Source organism: Xenopus tropicalis, chromosome 7, assembly GCF_000004195.4.
Source record: "Xenopus tropicalis strain Nigerian chromosome 7, UCB_Xtro_10.0, whole genome shotgun sequence".
NCBI classification, from domain to species: domain Eukaryota; kingdom Metazoa; phylum Chordata; class Amphibia; order Anura; family Pipidae; genus Xenopus; species Xenopus tropicalis.
Window position 1 is genome coordinate 18623349 of NC_030683.2, and position 18413 is coordinate 18641761.

The following is an 18413-nucleotide window of genomic DNA, read 5'->3' on the forward strand; positions in this document are numbered from 1 at the left end:
AAGAAGAACGATCCAATCGGAGCACAGCAAAAACGGGCTTGAGGGGAAAGTGCAGAAACGGAGTAAGGTTTTTGTTTTTTTTGCTACTTTTCCAGGGGGGGGCAAGTGCCCCCTCTTGCCCCCTTCTGTGGAGGCCCATGCCTATTGGGTTTATTTAATGGTTAAATGATTCCCTTTTCTCTGTAATAATAAAACAGTACCTGTACTTGATCCCAACTAAGATATAATTACCCCTTATTGGGGGCAGAACAGCCCTATTGGGTTTATTTAATGGTTAAATGATTCCCTTTTCTCTGTAATAATAAAACAGTACCTGTACTTGATCCCAACTAAGATATAATTACCCCTTATTAGAGCCAGACTTAAGGTATGGAGATCCAAATTATGGAAAGATCCCTTATTCAGATAACCCCAGGTTCCGAGCATTCTGGATAATGGGTCCCATACTTGTACATTAATCCCTCTGTGTCCCTTTTTTGGTGTATGAAGTTACTGTAGATCAGTATTACTTGCTTGATCTTATAATACTTCTAGGTCCTCACCCACCAAAAACTGGCACATTAATAGGATAAGAAGTGAATCCAAATGCAAGACCTCATATTTATCACCATTGGAACTCATCAACTTAAAAAATAACATAAATCCGGCAGACCTGGCCTCTTCGCTTGTGTGGGAAACTGGGATTTTACAGCACAGTGGCTCCACCTAGTGGCCACTGAGGAAAACACCTCTTGAGATCTGCACTAGGAAAAATGAAATACACAGAGCTTTGCTGCAAACAAACATCAACTTTTTATAGAAATGAAACAAAGCAACAGCATCTAATAGAAATAAACAATCCTACAAAGGGGGACACGTGGGGAACTGTCCGTCTCACTAGCAGATAACACACTGACTAACTAAGGGCTCCAGGCCTTAAAGGGCATGTAAACTCTTCATTGTCCTACCATGTATATAAGATGGGCACATCTCCCCCACCCAAACCACACCATTTGTATTGCATATATCCCCTCCATTCACCAGCTCCACCACAGTTTTCTAAAACAAATAGCAGCTTTCACTGCAAACAGCATGTGTGCTGTAAAGTTCATGCAATGAAGAATGCAGGTTTACACAGGCAGAACTGTGTACAGGACAGGAGGTTAGGAGAAAAAACATTTTGCTCCAGCAGAGTGCACAGCCAGAGCAGAGTTTCTATGGAAACCAGCAGTGCCATCTCTTCATTGGCTGCTAGACTGGAGCATGTGTTGAGTAACTGAGAAGAACTGAGCATGCTCAGTAAGCCAAGAGCCAATAGCAAATTCCTAAGGGAGGGGGGTGAGTGGGTTAAAGGAGGAGAAGGAATCCCAAGTGATTAAGTGGATGCTGCGGCCTTGCTATTAACCTTTGAACAACCTGAGTGGCAGGTATTTGTGTGGGGGGGGTTTACACGTCCTTTAATGTGAATGGGAGACAGTTCTGGTTGCTTCTCTACTCGCTAAAAGACAGGTCATTTTCTCCTCTTACCATCTCTGAACCCAGTATTAATTCTGTTAGAACTCAGTTCCAAATGGATTAATGTTCAGCAATAACAATTATTCTGCCACTGATTTTTCTCCTCAAATACACAGGTCAGACTTAGGGAGAGATGACCTCCAAAGGGTACATTGGGCCAATGAAGTGAATTTGATAAGAACGAGCCAAGACACGTTGCCCTTTTCAAGGGACATTGGATAATAGAGATCGTTACAGTAAAACAGTGTCCAAAGCAATTCAGCTAATCCTGTAATTATTATTCCTTTATACCCGACACCGATGAACTTTATCCTTGCACAACAAATGGCAAAATGTCCAAATCAATAGAATTTAATTGACCATGATTGTATGAGTACCTATAATCCTGCCCTGAGCAATGACCTTTAGGAGAATACCACAATCTTTTGGGCAATTAAACTTGTTATTGTAGCTGGACTTTCCAGTTTAATGCCGAGGCCCATTGTGCCGAGGAGCAATAAATAGCTGGAGGGAAGGGCACAGGAATCCACTGTTGTCTTCTGCCGCTGTGGAAGAGACTGACCATGCTGTGCCGAGTTGCCTTCTTCACTCTTCTAGTCCTGTCTTTGGTGCAGGAAGGTATGTCTGGATGTTAATATAACCCAGGGCAGATTCTGCATTTTAGTATAATCTAGGCAGATGCATTAGTTTATTGAGACCTGGTCACCAACTGTTACTGGTACTTAAATAGTGTGGCCAAAGGCCATATAAGGAGAAGGGGTATCTAACTGTTATCCACCCAAGAGTATGGATTGACATAGAACATTTATTTCATAGAAGGAGCAAATCTGGTTTAAAAACCCATAGCAGACCATTAAACAATACCTGGTGATCAATTGCTATGGGTTATTAGACCAGTTAACAGTTCTGTAACATTAAGCCCCCCATTCTTTTTTAATTGTCAAGGTTGTGACATTGTGGGGTGGGGACAGTGGCATCATGCGGTGGGGCTAAGATGTGTCAATCGGACTTTAGCCGATAGCCACGTAAATTGAGGAGAGTTCTGCCTGGGGGGTGGTGCAGGGGCGTATTTAGGACCGGTGCTGCCCTAGTAAAGTTGGTCACTGAGGTGGGGGATCAGGCCTAGCTAGCAACTGGTGTTCCAGCTCATCCCACACGGCATCAGTTGGGTAAAGGTCAGGGCTCTGTGCAGGCCAATCAAGCTCTACCTCAGTGACTCAGACTTTCCTTTATGCTCAAAGTTATTATTTGGCTAAAACAAATGAGGGCCTTCCACAAACTGTTGTTACAAAATTGGAAGCACGAGGGTTAATGAATCCTTAATATTTGAATTCTTATTCCCTGTATTAGCCTGTTACTAATGCGCTGGCCTGAACGTTTTGATAAATTTTATCATACAGTGATATACTGGAGAGACTATGATATTGTACGCTCCTTACCTGCAGTATGCCACCATTTCTAACCCCACAGACAGCTGCTATTCATGTAAAACTAAAGCCAAACTATCGGACCTGCAAAGCAAAGTCCTGGCTCTGTCCGATTCGGTATCAGAAGACGTCAATAAGATAATTACTGATGACAAACACAAGAAGCTGTACCAAACGGTAAAGGAGAAGGTACAGAACAAGATCTGTAGCACCCAACTTGACAAAGACACAGCTGCTGCCATCACAAAGAAGATGGAGGGCTTCCAAAGCAAACTGAGAGACGGCACCAAAACTAAGGAAGACCTAATCCATTTCCTGGAGAATGAGCCCCTCAAAAAAGTGGAGGAATGTTTTGCTAAACTATTTAACAAGAAAAAGGATAAAAAATAGTAAAATTCAAGCAGAAGGTAAGATTCCGCAGCGCTCATTTATGACCTCCTATACATAAATTATATGGCTCTGTATGAAGAAACTAACTTAAAGAAGAAGTAAACCTTTTTTTTATATCTTTAAAATTACTCCAAACAACCCTCAGAATAACATACATTAGTCCCTGCATTCAGTCTGATCTGGTTTCTGATTTACAAGTTGAAATCTCCAGCTCCTTTCCTCTTCTTCCTGGTACAGTGTGAAGCCCCGCCCCCTCTTCCTGTTCAGCTCTCCTCATCTCTTTGACTACAGGATAGCCAAAGAGCAGAGCCTTCTGAAAGCTTCTTCTCTGTCAGGCATGCACAGAAGGCCCTCCTCTGTATTTGAAGAGATGAGTAGAGCTGAACAGGAAGAGGGGGCGGGGCTTTACACTGTACCAGGAAGAAGAGGAAAGGAGCTGGAGATTTCAACTTATAAGATCATACTGAATGCAGGGACTAATGTATGTTATTCTGGGGGTTATTTATACCAGGTTTAGACCAGGTTTCAGATTCCCTGTCCCCGTAGAAGCATTCCCACCGCCAGGGCCCCATCACTGAGGAAAGGGGCACAAATGTACCAGACCCAGAGAAATCATCTTCATAAGTGGGGCCCAGCCACACAAGTTATGTATTTACTGAATTATATTCGTTGGTCATTTACGCAGTTTACGTAACTTACATATAAACTCCACTGACCCCCTAATTAAAATACAGACTTGTTATATATTATTATTTTTACTGCTTTTATGAACTACTACTGACTAGTTATTGGGCCTCACAGCAAGATCATTGGGCCCCTAAACTTGAGCAGGTGTATGACAATGGGGGAGTGGCCAGAAAGTGGGTGTGGCATAAACATTTTTTGCATACCCAAGGCCACTTCCTGCCCCTGGATTTCACTTTGGAAATCTGGAACCTTAAACTAACTGTCAGTGATTTTAATGTGACTGAATCTGTATATTACATTTATATTACCTTTTATATTTGGCAGATAATTAATAAAAAATGTCTTTCTAAGAATCTTTCTATCCTCCATATGTAATAAAAGGCACTGTTTGGCCAGGAGCAGTAATAGAAACCAATAAGATGTTTGCTTTTATACAGGTGACCAGTAAATGCTGCCTGTTGATTGGTTGCTATGGGTTACTGCACCTAGGCAAACTTAATGCCTTTTATTACATAACCCTCTATATGTCTAAGAACCCCATCTATTACTATAAATCTTAGATCTTCCCTAATACAATATATAGATGATGTTTATATTGATATGATGTTACCTATAATAATTTGATTTCTCTTTTTTCTTTATAGGAATGAATTTCAAATACAACCAGAATCTGCTGCGTAGCACACATACGTCACTCCTGAATCAGCTAGATTTTACCTTATTTCAATAAACATGTGTTGAGATAGGCAGAGCTCTGTGCCATTAGTATTGTATCTGCCATGGTCCATCTCTGTTTGTCACATTACATCTGGATATAATCAAAATCAGTAGAAAATAAAAAAAATTGAAATCATGCATAAAAACTGTGTGTACTTTTATTTCTTCCCTATATAAAGCCACATTTTTTCCTTGAATTCAATACGTTTCCAAAGGTGGCTACAATTCCAAGCCCCTCCCAACCAACCCACCTCTCCCTCTTAGCTAGGGGTTTCCACCACCATAGGAGATTGCCCTACTTATTTCTGGAAATTCACCAAATTTAGAAATAAAGATGAATAAACCATAAACATTGTGTTCCAACAAGACATTCAGCTTGAAGATAATAAAAAAATCTAATTTTCAAAGAAAATGTATATAAATTTTCTTGCGGTTGTTCTACATATGAACACGTTCTGGGCCATCACTGGTAATGTAGCAACCAATCAGCAATTAGATTTTTATGGTCAGCCACACGTTAGAAAACAAAGCAAAGATGTGATTGGTTGCTACAGGCAACGTCACTGGTGATGTTTGTCTCTACTGTTAATAAATACATCCCATAATGTATAGATGTGTGAGTAAATACAGTACCCTACGAGTCTTTATATACACTTATATGGGCGCAGCAAAATATTCCAATAAAACAAAATATGGCCGGTGTTATTGAGCAATAGGTTTAAACAAGGTACATTTCAGGCATAGCAGTAACTTTTGTTTAACTCTAAGCACACCTAAGCATACCTTAATTAATTTGTTTAACTCTGTATTTCATTAAGTAGCTAATTATAGTTGTTAAACCAATAATTGTATATAATCTTTTTAAATCGAACTTCCCTTCTTCTCTAGCAAATCACTGGACAGCTGTACCATGTCCCACTAATATACCCTGGGACACCCTAAACACACATTTTGTTACAACAGCGCCGCCTGCTGGTCACCGAACATGAAGTAGTCGAGGAAGTTGCCGAGGAAGTTGTCAGGAGAAAGAAAGAGGGCTGGAGTATTTTAAAATACTCCCTTGCAGCACGGAGGTGCAGTTGTCTGGCAAGTTTACTTATTTTGTATGGTAAAACTAAAAATAAGCCCTCAATTGTGAGTGGCTGAGGGGTTCAGAGTAGCTCATAGCACAGATCATATACAATGCTTGCAGGTTGTACATGTGTCTCCTGATCTTGTATCTGACAGGCTGCCTTCAACTGGACTTAATGATTATCATGTGTATCAAGCTGACACCAATCTTACCAACCCTTTGGCACCAGGAAGGCAGGAAATAAAGGCTACAACACATATATGTCAAACACAAGGCCCGGGGGCCAAATCTGGCTGCCTGGCTGCTTTATGTGGCCCTTGGTGAGTGTGTCTGACCATCCAGCCTGACCAATTTCCATTTTCCTCACAAAGTAACTAAAAAAATTCGGCCCGCGACTTAGCCTGTGTTTTAGATTTCGGCCCCCTTATGTGATTGAGTTTGACACCCCTGCTCTAACAGATCCCGGTAAAAACCGACTAACAGGTTCCAGTAGTACTGACACCTAGTGGTTCCATTTGAGAACTGCAGATGAGCCGCAGGCAATTGAAAAATAAGTGTTTTTTCAGCAAGAGCAGCATCAATTCGTCTACAACACAATCAGGGACAGCGGGCTGTGCTAATAAAATCAGGACTGTCCCACGAAGATCGGACTATTTTGGGAGGTACGCTTGGAGGTTGCTTCCAGAGGCTTATTTTTGAATTTCTGTCTTGGAGGCAAGTTTTGGTTTCATAAAAAACAGGTGTACTGCCTACAGAGCCTCCTGTAGGATGCCAGTCCCCATAGGGGCTACTAAATAACCAATTACAGCCCTTATTTGGTACCCCCAGGTAAATGTTTCATGCTTGTGTAGGGGTTTACCAAAAATGGGCCCTTAGGACAGAAACCCCTAGGACAGGCCACAGGGTGGTGCTGGGAAACAGGGGCACTGGGATGACTGGGTTGTCAATAGTTAATAGGGTGTATACTTGTAGTTCGGGTTATGGCCACAGGGTGGTGCATAGGCCCATATAAGGGATAGCAGCCATGTGCTGTAGGCAGACATTTTGGGCACTGCTCCAGGCAGGAGTACCCCAGGTCAACGTTCCCTCTAATTTTTTATAGGCTGTGTGCGCAAAAAATATCATCCGTGCGCATTTTAAAGCAAGATTAAATTTTTGTGCGCTACAGAATGTTTGTTGGAGTTCAGTTATGGGCATTTTTGCGCAGGTCTTTCAGTTTGTCTAAATCAAGTTACAAAAACACGATGTTATTTCAGTTATCAATAACACTGTTTATTCAAACAAGTTTCATTGTTAAATGCTATACCTATTAATAACGTGTAATTATATTTTATAGGTAGCATTTCGAAACTAAGAGTAATTTAGTTTTCACAGTTTTTCTCTGCGATCTTTCATATTTATCCAGTCTGAATAAATTCTGTCAAGATCTATCATGCCTCCATTTTGAAGGTTACTCTTAATACGCATCAGCATTTCCAAATGTTCTAACTGTAAACGGTTCCTTTGCTTCGTTTTCAGATTGTTCATTAAACTAAAACCACGCTCACAATCTGCACTCGAAGCTAAGAATGTGGCACCAATGTCCATCAATTTTGCTAATTCTGCAAATTGATCATTCTGAAATGAAAATTTCGTCATATCTGGAAAGCTGTTTATCAGATTGCTTTTGATTTTTTCTGCAACAAGGAATTTAAAGTCATTGTATTGTTGAATAATGACACTTTCCTCCTGAAGAAATTGTTTGTACTTTAAACAAAGAGATCGGATATGTTCAATTCCAAAGTCAAAGTCACATTGTGCTATTGCTGTACAGTCAAAAGCAGACCATTCCTCACCACCAAGTCCCACCACAGTACTACAATAGTAGTTACTAGGGCAAAATAATTCTTGATGCTGGACTTAGTACAAATTGAATTTGGAATGGATCAGTGGGGTGAGTGTCCATGAAAAACTGATTTACGTCATAATTTAATGAAGAAAGAGTTGTGATTTTTTTTTTTTCCCTGGGTGAAGGGCAAGGCACATTGTTGTATTTAACTGTGGTATAAGTAATACTGGCTCCAGCATTGGCTGGTATATTGGCTGTAATACCCTTAAACTTAGCCCCTGGATGACCAATTTAAGCTCTCAATTAGTCCCAGTTTTACCTTTTCTCACCTCTCTCTGCCCAGGACCTGTCTGTTGTGTCTAGGATTGAAACCTGCCCGGCCTTATGAAAACTGAGCTGCTGGTGCGAAAACTGCCTATAAGGATTTACACATTTAGAAATCAGGACAAGACTTTGTCTTTCCCCCAACCTTACCCTCACCTAGCATTCCTTCAGTGAAGGACCTTCACTATACATTGTGTGCCTATGCCACATCTCCAACTACCGTTGCCCCCTGGCTGGTAAAAATGAAGCCTGATGCCAAAGTTATTAATCCCCCATTGATTTGTTTGCTGCTGAGCCAGCACTACCAAAGCAGAATCTCCATGTTAGCTGGGATGGCAGTGTAACTGTGCTGTATATACTTGTATACACCTACCTGGTCCTCATGACGTGCCATCCAGCACCTCCCACAGCGCAATGCCTTTGGAAATAACTCAGACGTCTCCTCGGTCTCCCGCCCTCGTTACCCCGGCAACAGGTACTTCTGGCTCCTGTCCGGTGCAATGTGTAGAGTGTCCGTGCGTACCTGCGCGCGTACTTGCCCACACACGGACGTCTGGGGGGGGGTGCGCGCAAGGAGCACGTTCAGCACCGGACAGGAGCCAGAAGTACCTGTTGCCGGGGTAACGAGGGCGGGAGACCGAGGAGACGTCTGAGTTATTTCCAAAGGCAAAAATCATTTTAGGCAAAAATTAAATTTTTGTGCGCGCTATTTTAATTTGTGTGCGCGGGTTCGGAAAGTCGTGTGCGCGCGCACACGCGCACAGCTTAGAGGGAACAGTGCCCCAGGTACAGCTTAGTTAGAAGTTTGGTAATAGATTGCTCTAGGAGTAATATGTAGTACACTATAGGTTAGAATGGGCAGACCTGACCCCTCCAGGAGTGGTAGTGAGGTTATGACCTCCCAGCGTTACATCTGCTGGAGTGCAGGGCCACAAGTGGCTAGGGAAGGTGCACCAAGGCACCACTAGTCCAGGATCTCGGATTTGAGGATGCTTCGTGTGAGTACCGGTGTGGGTCCCTGTGGAAATGCTTCTAGCGTGAGTACCGGGGAGGGCTCCAAGAGGGGGTGCCTCCTGTCGAGAGTACCGGGAAGGTTTCCTAGAGGGGAGCATGTGGCGGGAGTACCGTGAAGTAGTCCAACAGAAAATGAGTATCAATGAGTAGTGAGGAGATATGCCCTGCACTGTGTACCAATAATATGTTTGCCACTCCTGGAGAGGACCCTGCCTAAATAAACCGTGCATCTAGTTCAAATACAAGATTGTGTCTGTGTATCTGAGTATCTGCCAAGCCCAGAGGACCACTACCAAGCTGGTAAGGAATAACCCCAGGGAGGGGTACATCTGCCAGGAGTACGTGGGTCCCAAGAGGGGCATAACAAGTCTATTAAATTCCCAGGTGGTGGATTATAGTTCCACAACACCATCCCTGGGTGGAGGCACGCCATTTAAAGGGAGAATCCCTTGTAAACCCCCATAGTAAGCGGGGGCTCAGGACTCCTGTAGCGCCAAAGATAGTGCTCCAGTAGGTAGTGCCACAGAATATGCAAAAGTGGGCTACACTTGTGTTCCCCAACACAGGGAGTGCCTGTGTCAGAGGTTCAATACGTGGCTGCTTTGAGCCAGACTGTGCTGGGCTCCATGCTTCTGGGCCTAGTTGGTCCAGGCTCCCTGGAACACAACCTTCTCCTGGAAAGAGGAAGGCCAAGGAGGAAAGGCCCACCCCTGCCTGACACTATATTACAGTGTGCAGGAAGTGGTCATCCTATCTAAGGGCCAGGAAGTGGTAGGGGATAAGGCCATAGGGATTGTTAACCCTATGGGTCCCTACACAATGGTAGGATACAGGAAAAGTGTAAACAAGCCAATGTCCTAAGCATTTCAGCTAATTCGGTAATTACATGTGTTATATTTGATCCCAATGAGCTTTATTCTTACGCATTAAAACGTCAAAGATGTCCACACAACAATGGCCAGAATAATAGTTTTGATTCCCGCTGATGTGATAACAGTGAACCTTTATGATATATATCCTTGTACACCTATAATCAGGTATATTGATCTTTTCCAGAACAACAAAGCCCTTTCAATGCTAAGGTCATTGTTTGTGCTGAGGAGCAATAAATAGTTGGGCTGAAGAGCACAAGGATCTGGTGTTGTCTTCTGCTGCTGGGGAAAGAGACTGACCATGCTGTGCCGAGTTGCCTTCTTTACTCTGCTGGTCCTGTCTTTGGTGCAGGAAGGTATGTCTGAATATTACTGTAAATTGGGACGGAATTATGCCGTGTTTTAGAGTGTAAGTACCTTAAAACAACTTTTAGTATGATGTGGGAAGTTATACCTCTACAGTTTTCAACAATTAGTATTTAATTTTGTCATTTTGGTACGTATAGCCACTGTTATAATCTTCGAAAGAAGATTATAAACCCCCATAAGTAATAAAAAGCGCAGTAACCCATATCAGCCAATAAGATGTTTTAAAACAGGTGCCACCTGCTGATTGGTTGCTATGGGTTACTGCTCCTGGCCAAACTTAGTGCCTTTTATGACACAACCCCAATAATATAGTTACATAGTTACATAGGGTTGAAAAAAGACCATTGTCCATCAAGTTCAACCCATCCGAGTAAACCCAGCACACAACCTATACTAACCAATCTATACACTCACATACATAAACTATATATATACAACCAGTAATACTAACTGTAGATATTAGTATCACAATAGCCTTGGATATTCTGCTTGTTCAAAAACTCATCCAGGCCCCTCTTATAGGCATTAACAGAGTCTGCCATTACCCCATCACTAGGAAGGGCATTCCCCAACCTCACTGCCCTCACTGTGAGGAACCCCCTACGCTGCTTCAAATGGAAGCTCTGTTCCTCTAATCTATAGGGGTGACCTCTGGTGCGCTGATTGTTTTTATGGGAAAAAAGAACATCCCCCAACTGCCTATAATCCCCTCTAATGTATTTGTACAGAGTAATCATGTCCCCTCGCAAGCTCCTCTTTTCCAGAGAAAACAACCCCAACCTCGACAGTCTCACCTCATAGTTTAAATCTTCCATCCCCTTTACCAGTTTAGTTGCAGTCTCTGCACTCTCTCCAGCTCATTAATATCCTTCTTAAGGACTGGAGCCCAAAACTGCACAGCATACTCAAGGTGAGGCCTTACCAGGGACCTATAAAGGGGCAAAATTATGTTCTCATCCCTTGAGTCAATGCCCTTTTTTATACAAGACAGCACTTTATTTGCTTTAGTAGCCGCAGAATGACACTGCCTGGAATTGGACAACTTGTGATCTACAAAAACCCCTAGATCCTTCTCCATTAAGGATCCCCCAACACACTCAGTAGATAGTTTGCGTTTATATTATTTCTACCAAAGTGCATAACTTTGCACTTGTCAACATTGAACCTCATTTTCCAGTTTGCTGCCCAGTTTTCCAATTTTGTCAAATCGCTCTGCAAAGCGGCAGCATCCTGCATGGAACTTATAGTTTTGCACAATTTTGTGTCATCAGCAAAAATAGAAACAGTACTCTCTATGCCCACCTCCAGGTCATTAATAAACAAGTTAAAAAGCAAAGGACCAAGGACTGACCCCTGCGGTACCCACTAACCACACTGGTCCAATTAGAAAATGTTCCATTTACCACCACTCTTTGTACTCTATCCTTCAGCCAGTTTTCTATCCAATTACAAATATTATGTTCTAGGCCAATATTCCTCAATTTGATCATTAACCTTCTGTGAGGTACTGTATCAAACGCTTTAGATACATTAGTCCAATGTAACAAAAGTTTGCCCAGGTCTAGTAACGAGGTCTAGTCTAGTAACTGACCAATAATCGTTACCTGTTGATTGGCTGCTATCGTTTTCTAGACCAGAAGCCAACCTTTGCACCTTTTATTTCATTTCCCCCAATTATTTTCTGATTGTCAGGGGAGGAAGGGCTATGTTAATTAATAAGAAATTGAAAATGCTTCCCCTGTGTTTCGGTCTGTTCATTATAGAACAACACCACTATGGGGCCTGGAGGATCTATTTGTTCCCTTAGGAACACCAGGGGTCCTGCTACAGACCAATAAGGATCTATTTTTTCCCTTAGGAACACCAGGGGTCCTGCTACAGACCAATAAGAATCTATTTTTCCATTTGGAACACCAGGTCACAGCAATCAAGCTCAATGCGTCCCCTTTCTTTTTTCTTTTTTGTTAAGAACATTTCACTTCTTCTGAAAGGTTGGAGGTTGTTCACCAATTAATATCTAATGACAATGGTTCAAAGTTAAGCCTGCCCAAGCTACTGCCCAGTTAGTGCAGTACCATGGTTTGTGTGTGCACCAATCCCAACGTGTAAGGAAGGCACCATGTAAGGCATTTGTGCTTAAATAAGAGAATAAAGGCAATAAAATCAAGCAGTGAATGGGATATGAGATTGCTGGGAGAGCTGATAGTTTCAGTAGAAATGAGCAAGCACTCAAAAATGTCAATGTACCGGGCCAAATAAAGTAAACGTTTGGAAATGTTTGGATTCACCTTCCATTTAATGAACTTCTCCTGATACATTGCCTGTGATATTTTACTCTCTTTACCTGCAGAATGACACTTTTTCTAACCCTACAGACAGCTGCTATTCATGTAAGGGAAAATCAGGAGTATCTGAGAAGAAACACAAGATCCTGGACCTGTCAGATACAGTAGCAAATGAAGTCAATGAGATTATTGACAAGAAGAAGCACAAGAAGCTGCTGGAAACAGTAAAGGAGAAGGTACAGGATAAGATTTGTTTCACCAAACTTGACGCTGACACCAAGTCCGCCGTCACACACAAGTTAGAGAAAATTCAAAGGAAACTTAAAAAGGGCAAACTGACCAAGGGAGACATAATCCAATTCCTGGAGAATGACCCGCTCAATAAGATTAAGGAATATTTTTCTGAACTATTCGACAAGCAAACACACAGGAGACATTAAAACCCCAACAGAAGGTAAGAACGTTCACAACACTCATATATGGGCCTCATATGCACAAATAGCTGCTATTGCTCTGTATGAATTGTGATTGAAGTTTTCTATGTCCCTGCTATTTGGCTTGAATGCGACAGGGTTCCCTTGGGCCAATAGGAGCAGCAGTACTTGATACAGAACAGGAGTAGGAGGAAGGCAGCAGTACCAAACTATAGGGAAGTCCCTATATTGACCCTATGGTGTTTAAAATGTAACTTTATATATTGTTGGGGCAGAACAAGATGGTGGAGCACCCAAGTAGCATTATATATATAATAATATTTATAATTACTGAAAAATTATATATTTTTTTCTATAATGTCAGGGCCCCAACTTGAGGTAGTTCTGCCCTTATACAGTAAAGAGATACTTCAATAACTTGGCACTGACTTTGATTAATAACTGGATTTCTCTTTCTTCTTTTCAGGGATAAATATCTAAAGTATATTGTACCTGAAGTAATTCTGCTGCATGTCCTACAAGCCTTCATGCCATTAGCATCAACCCAGTGCTGTGCCTTCTACTTACCTTATAAATAAATTGCCTTTCTGAATGTATTTCATTGAAATCGAAATCCCTACAGCAAGAATAAAGAAAGTTCAAATTGTGCATAAAAACTGTGTGTTCTATTATTTCCCCACCTCCCCATATCATTACAGTCGTCTCTTCCACTTATCATGTGACCTGTTTCTACTTTCTTTCTTATCCCCCAAACATTCATACTAATAATAATAACAGACAGTAACACAATATTGTGGGGACAAGGAACATATAATGAATACGCTCTGACATATACTGCAGACTGCACTGGATTTAAATGTAGTCCTGCTCTGCACATCTGAAATAATTATTATTATCAGTCCTGCAGCAGGATTTTCCCTATATGTAAAGTCACCATAATTAAAACAGATGCTACTTAGCTGATTATTCCTCTTGGCTGTTGAGAAGTCATGCATTGGATTCAATTACTAATGACCTATACTAGTAGCCTATGTAGGTAACCAGTTTAACTGGAAATAAATAATGTAATGTGCAGGGCAGCAGTCTTTTGAATGCATTTCTCAAGCTCATGATTTCCACATGGATCTGGTTAGGGAGTATATGGTTAGAGTGTTTTACTGATATACAGTTTCAAGGATAAGTAAACCAAGAAAATAAGTTGTAGTAAAATTGACAAACATCAGACTAGCTTTCTTTCGCCTAAAAACTTTCTCAACAATGTCTTTGGAAAGTGACCAGCAGGTGGTGCTGTTGCGAGGCAGCTGCCATTGGATAACCAATAGGCTTGCTCTGTTTTAGTAGGACATCTAATGAAGTAATGGTCCGTGTCTAGTAACCCATAGCAACCATTTTGCTTTTAAACAGACCAGTAAATGCTACCTGCTGATTGCCTGCTTTGGATCACTAGACCATTAACAAACTTAACATCAGTTGTTGTTACTATGACATTACCCCCCCTATGTATTTTCCCATCTGTCTGCTATTAATTTTCTTGCAAATGGAATTGCCATGAATAGAAAGCTAGGCCATGAGATAGACAGCGAAAATGGTCGGTTTATTGCAATTACCTTAATCTTGACTTAGTCACATCTGCTGCTAGGTCTGCCCTACTATAATGGTTAATTAGCAATTAATTCATGCTACCTGAGAGCAGTAGTTTCTGGGCAGCCATGTTGTATGTGTGTAAATAAATGCATTGCTTATTAGCCAAGCAGAACATGGATCCAATATTTGACTGTGGTTATCGATGTAAAAGGTAACATATAAAATGGCTTCATGGGAGAGGGACGTGCAGGTTTGGGTAGGGTTTTCACCCATTTTTTAACAGGCCGTTCAGGTCAAAAGCTTCTACCTGGTTTTCAACATTTTGACATTGGGGTAAAAATCCTCTGAATTGCGTCCCATGGAAGCAATAACCCTGCCCCCAACGTAATCAGGCCCCCAGAAGGTGTGATGACGTTGGAGGTGTGCGTTATGATGTCAGTAGCGCAAGGCCCTGACATCATCATACACTCCCCCTTTGTCCAAGTTTATAACTGAGCAAAGGTGGGACCCCTCATCAAGAAATCTGTTAAAGGAACAGTAACACCAAAAAAATTAAAGAGTTTTTTTAAAGTAAATAAAATATAATATACTAGTGCCCTGCACTAGTAAAAGTTGTGTGTTTGCTACAGTAACACTACTATAATTTATATAATAAGCTGCTGTGTAGCCATGGGGGCAGCCATTCAAGCTGGAAAAAAGGAGAAAAGGCACAGGTTACATAGCAGATAACAGATAAGTTCTGTAGAATACAATAGTGTTTTATCTGTTATCTGCTATGTGCCTGTGCCTTTTCTCCTTTGAATGGCTGCCTCCATGGCTACACAGCAGCTTATTTATAAACCATAGTAGTGTTTCTGAGGCAAACACCCCAGTTGTACCAGTGCAGGGCAGCAGCACATTATATTGGAATTTATTTTATACACTTGAATTTTTTGGTGTTACTGTTCCTTTAACCAGAAAGCTATAAATTAAAAAAAGGCCATCTCCCACAGAATCTATTTTAAACAAATAATTCTATTTTATTTTGAAAACCCCAGCTTCCAAGCATTGTGGATAAAAGCTCCTATAACCGTACAATAACTTTTCTGCTGAATGATCCAACCAGTCAAACAGGAGTATTTTTATTAGAACTATATATACAATTCCCATAGAAGTTCATGCAGGAATTCCACTGGGGGAGAGGCAGCAGAGACTTTAACTAACTCTGTGTCAGGTCCTTGTCACACATAGGCCTGGAGTAGATCATCATGACTCTATGATATGGGGTTAGTTGACATTTCTGGGACAGCTAGGATTGCCTTAAGGCAGTGATCCCCAACCAGTGGCTCAGGGGTAACATGTTGCTCCCCAACCCCTTGGGTGTTGCTCTCAGTGCCCCCAAACCAGGGAGTTATTTTTGAATTCCTGACTTGGGGGCAAGTTTTGGTTGAATAAAACAAGATTTCCTACCAAATAAAGCCCCTGTAAGCTGATAGGGTGCATAGAGGCTGCCTAATAGCCAATCACAGCCCTTATTTGGCTCCTCCATGAACTTTTATGGTGCTTGTGTTGCTCTCCAAGTCTTTTTACATATAACTTTGGCTCACAAATAAGAAAGTTTGGGGACCCCTGCCCTAAGGTGTCTTGAGAATCTGAGGCCCAGGCAGGCAAGGCAATATCTGGGAACCTGGAACTCAATGTTCCCATTGACTGTGTAAGCAAAAATAATCTTTTATTCACACTGTTGGTTGGTCTAAATAAGTAGAAAGGACCCATTGCCCTGGTCATAGGGGCCCAAACATTTAGTAGTCTGGGAACCTACAGTAAGTTAACATGTTTTTGGATTGTACTGACTCTACTAGGTTACTGACGTTGGTGACAATAGTAGCAAAGGTAAGAAATGAAAAGAAAAGTCAAAAACTTCAAGGTAACATTGCAATATATTGTGTTTGTTAGTTCTGATACCAAGTCCAAGTGCTTATTTAACGGGAAATCTGTTTTAGTCGTGAACAAATGTCACTGCAGCTGATGCAAAACTGGGCACATTCAGAGTGGTTAATTCACCATGAGTTAATTTGTTATTTATGAAAATGAATTATCATAATCTGCACCGTGACCTTCAGAGAAATGCTGTGCTATTTCATTTGCAGTTGGGCATATTCAAGTCCTGGTAAAGTCCTTCTTTGTGCTGAGGAGCAATAAATAGTTGGTCTGAAGAACATAAGGATCTGGTGTTGTTTTCTGCTGCTTGGGAAAGAGACTGACCATGCTGTGCCGGGTTGCCTTCTTCACTCTCATGGTCCTGTGTTTGGTGCAGGAAGGTAAGGTTTTGAGATAAAACTGGCAGAAGCAGATACAGAGGAATTAATGAAGTAACATATAACTTTGGAATATGTCATCTACTTTCAAACATGTGACCAGGAAATTCTATCCGATGATTGGTTGCTATAGGTTACTAGACCTTCTGAAAACGTTGTTATTTTATTTTATTACTGTCCCACTCCCCTCCCCTTTGATGTCTAAATACATGGGGAGACCTGTGACGTCCACAATAGGTAGACATCTGGACAGATAGTACACTATATATAAGCACTTTTATGCTGATGCCTGTCTGTCCAGGGACAGTATTATAAACTGCGGGGCTCAATAGGAACCATTATGGTGGGGCCCCTGCACAAGATGTAGCCAGTTGGCACAGCGTTCTAGGGCTGGGTGGGCACTAAGTCCTTGCCTCTCGCTCTGTGACTGATGGTATAACCCCGCCTTTTCACCTCTCTTTCTCTTGTTCCATTGGCCCCCAACATTGCATGGCACAATGTGGCCCCGAAGTACTGACACACCAAGCATTCTATATACAGTGTGAGACACTTCACAGGGAAAGACAATGCGTACCCTGCAGTAGCAGTATGAGTGCAGTGCCCACTAATAGGGATATGTAATAAAAGGCACTAAGTTTGCCCAGGAGCAGTAACCCATAGCAACCAATCAGCAGGTAGAATTTACTTTTTAAAAGGAAACATCTTATTGGTTGCTATGGGTTACTGCTTCTGGGCAAACTTTGTGTCATTGTTAGGGGTGGGCTGGACAGCTTTATGTGCTTATTCCCACTGGTGCGGGGCCCCCATGGGTGTGGGGCCCTATTGAGCCCAATAGGTCCAGTTGGCCTACGGCCGGCTCTTTCTCTGTCTGTCACATTTTGCAACCCGGGTCTTTCAGTTTGACAACATTGTAAGAAGTGACCACCTCTGTTCTTGTCCAGATGACATTAGGTGGTCAAAAGACCCAGTGTGCCAATGTGCCAAGTTGACCCAAGAAAATCATAAGCCTTAATTACAAAACAATTTGCAAAAATAACTTATATCACTTAAATGCCATCAAAATCAATAAAGCAACATTTTTAAAAAAAATTCAATTAAGAATTGATAAATTCTATAAATAGAATTGTGCCCACACTGGTAAATCCAAAGCTCCGTTTGAGGGCGAGTGTATGCACCCTTATATACCCCAACCATGTCTTACAATTTATTCTATAGATTACTGCTATCCATGTGAGGACAACGCAAAAAATCTAGGAAAAAATCAAATCAAAGTCCTGATTCTGATCGACAAACTGGCAAAGGGAGTGATTGAAATTCTTGAAGATGATGAAGAACACAAGAAGGAAGTCCAAATGTATAAGGATAAGGTCCAGGCCAAAATCTGCACCTTGGCTGAGACTCCAGGAGCTGCCGATCTTGCATCGAGCCTGGAGAACTCTTATAGGAGGATGTCGAGAGGGCTGGTTACTAAGGGAGATATCTATGGTTTCCTGCATAAGTTCCCACTCAGTAACCTAGATACATTTCTAGCTAAATTGTAACCAAAGAAAACAGAGAAAACCAGCTGTAGGTAAGAAAACTCTATGAAACTAGCAAGAAAGTACTTCCAGTACAGGTAT

General features: G+C 41.7%; 1 long non-coding RNA gene across 1 annotated transcript; it reads left to right on the forward strand.

The window, feature by feature from the left end:
• The first annotated feature begins 6167 nt into the window (after positions 1-6167).
• Positions 6168-13569, forward strand: LOC116412470. The gene is made up of 4 exons (XR_004223719.1): positions 6168-6449; positions 10010-10181; positions 12570-12933; positions 13380-13569. It is a non-coding gene; the product is annotated as an uncharacterized LOC116412470 (long non-coding RNA).
• Positions 13570-18413: the final 4844 nt, after the last annotated feature.